The following is a 3180-nucleotide window of genomic DNA, read 5'->3' as shown; positions in this document are numbered from 1 at the left end:
AGAGATGAAGTTGGTAATCATCCTATCTATTTGTCTGTTGATGAGTCTAACGATGCATTAGGTCGTTTAATTACTCACGCAATAGTTGTACCACTGATTCCGAACACTCCTGGCATACCCCGTATGATTCATTGTGCGGAAATTTTAGTAGGTAATGCGCAACAAATTGCTGAATCTGTAGAACAGTCTTTAATAAAACTGTGGCCTAACGGTATAAGGCGACAAAATGTGTTGCTGATTGTTTCTGACGCAGGACCATATATGATGGCAGCAGGACAGTTACTCAAGAATAATTACCATTATGACAAGCTTGTACATGTTTCGTGTCTTGCTCATGGATTGCATCGCGTCGCGGAAGAGATCCGGGGAACATATGTTCTTGCTAACAATGTCATATCAGAAACAAAATCTGTCTTTCTTAAGACTCCAAGGAGGAAACATTTGTTCAATGAGATAGCGCCTGGTGTTCCATTACCACCTCAACCTATTGTTACTCGATGGGGAGAGTGGTTGAAAGCTGCACTATATTACCATAACCATTTCGAACAAGTTCGGGAAGTCATCGGAAGATTGGATCAAGATGCGGCTGTGATTAATTGCGCTCAAGAATTGTGGGAAGATCCAAACCTTGAGAATGAATTAGATTTTATCCATACACATTATCACATGATCTCAACAGCTATAACACGGCTCGAAGAACGAGGGATGTCGCTTCAAGACTCTTTTGATGTAGTAACTGAAGTTGCCGCTTTGATACAGGCTGATCAAGCGATTCCGGCGAATATTAAGGAACGAATGCAAAGTGTGTTACTTAATAATTCTGGCTTTTCAACAGACTTGATTAATATTTTCCAGTGTTTATAAGGGGTTACAAACGTCAATATTCCTAACGGTTGAAACATAGATAATGTAAACTGTATGACACATGCACCAACGACATCTTGCGAGGTTGAGCGATCGTTTTCAAGTTTTAAAAATATTTTACGTTCAAATCGCCGATCATTCACTACCCAAAACTTAGAAAAATATGTCGTCGTCTATTTCAATCAATCACAATATGTTGAAGAAGCTGAGTAGTCTGCAGTGCATTGAATGGTATATTATCTACTAGTTAACTAATATGTATGAATTGTAATTTTGAAGTATATGCCCTTCTGTGATATGTTTATAATGAAAGCGTATTTTCCTCACAGACAGAAATGAATAGGACATCTTCTGAGACCTAAACTCTACAAATTCTAGTAAGGCCCTGTGAAAGCCTTATTCAGATGTCTCCGTTTCTACTAATAAATTTCGTCCGAACTTCACCACAACATAAACGAATTTGTAACTTCAACTGAATGTAATTGCAAGCCCAGTTATTATTTTACGCGGTGCTACTTTTTGGCTTAAAGGGTTTCGCGTATTGCAATACTGACTTCTTTGCCTTATTTTTTAAAATGTTAGAATATACGTCTGCATTTCATAAACTTCGTTTGATTGGAAATAGAATCAGCTTCAATCTGTTCAGAGGGATTATGTTTTCACTTTGTAAGCTGGAAGTTCTCAAGGTTCAAGACTTTCTATAACTGTTTTTAGCGAAGTTTCATTTTTCTTGTTTATATATTATATTTATCGTACTATTGTTCAATGAATATTGTTAAGTTTAGAATAATTTATATGAATTATCGATCAATAATAAAAGTATTTGTTTAGTAGCAGTAACACATATTTAAATGAAATATGATATTAAAGAATTGAAAATAACAGACACAAGAAATTCAAAGAACGTTTAAATGTTAACGCTAACATTTAAGGACTTCTGTATGTATATCTTGCATTGAGTATTTACAGCTCTAAAGGTAATGTATTGACGGTCTTACCTGGAAATATCTATTTTATTTGAACAAGCATACATATAAAAATAAAAACTTTTAGTCCGGAACACTGTAAGTCAAAATTAACTATCATATATCGCTGGATTTACTGCCTACAGCTGCTTAGAAGAAGTCAATAGGATTCAATTTGAAGTGTTTGTCATACACTGAATGTGTGGGTCAATGTGTGGGATAATGTCTGGGCGGTAGTGTCGCACAAGTGTCGCCAAAGTGTCCCACAAATGTCGCACAAGTGTCGCAGAAATGTCGCAGTTGTACGAACACCATAGGAGTCGTACGACTGTCTTACAAGTGTCGCACAAATGTCAAACAAGTGTCGCACAAGTGACGCTACAGTGTCGCGTGAGTGTCGCACGTTTTGTGCAAGTGTCACTCAAGTGTCGCACGTTTTGTACAAGTCTCGCTAAATTGTCGCGCAAATGTCACGTATTTGTTGCACAAGTGCCGCACTATCGCACAAATGTCGCCGAAGTGTCGCAAAAATGTCACACAAGTGTCGCACAAATGTCGCGCGTCGCACGTTTTGTACGTGTCACTAAAGTGTCGTTTAAGTATCGCACAAGTGTCACACAAGTGTCACACAAATGTCGCCAAAGTGTCACACAAGTGTCGCACTGATGTCGCAGAGATGTCGCACAAATGTCTTACGTGTCGCATAAATATAACACAAGTGTCGTAGAGATGTCGCACAAATGTTGCACAAGTGTCGCACATGTGTCGCACAAGTGTCACTTAAGTATTGCACATTTCGTACAAGTGTCGCTAAAGTGTCGCGCATGTGTCGCACAAGTGTCACACAATTGTCGCACAAATGTTGCCAAAGTGTCGCAAAAATGTCGCACTAGTGTCGCACATGTGTCGCACAAGTGTCGCACGAATGTCGCTTGAGTATCGCACGTTTCGTACGAGTATCGCACAAGTGTTGCGCGAGTGTTGCACGTTTTGTAAAAGTGTCACACAAATGTCGCACATGTGTCGCATAAGTGTCACTCAAGTATCGCTTATGACTCATAAGTATAGTTTGTCATAAGATTATTTATTGTTATAAAAGAGTTAAATAAATAATAAGCAAGGTGCTTAAAGTTATTAAAATTAAAATTAAAGTTTGAAACGAATTTATTTCAGCCTGTTCACTGTTCCTCTCCTCTCGCACAGAACTATAATTTTACAACGTCCCTGAGCATCTAATAAAATTACATTAACATCCGGTTCTGGAAGGCCGAGTACATCTTCCAGTGGAGCCCTAATATTCGTCTATAATACTTAGGTGCGACCAGACTTGGCAAGCTAATCACTCTGTCAT

The sequence above is a fragment of the Microplitis mediator genome, chromosome 8, assembly GCF_029852145.1.
Source record: "Microplitis mediator isolate UGA2020A chromosome 8, iyMicMedi2.1, whole genome shotgun sequence".
Taxonomy (NCBI): Eukaryota; Metazoa; Arthropoda; class Insecta; order Hymenoptera; family Braconidae; genus Microplitis; species Microplitis mediator.
This window is presented reverse-complemented; position numbering follows the sequence as displayed.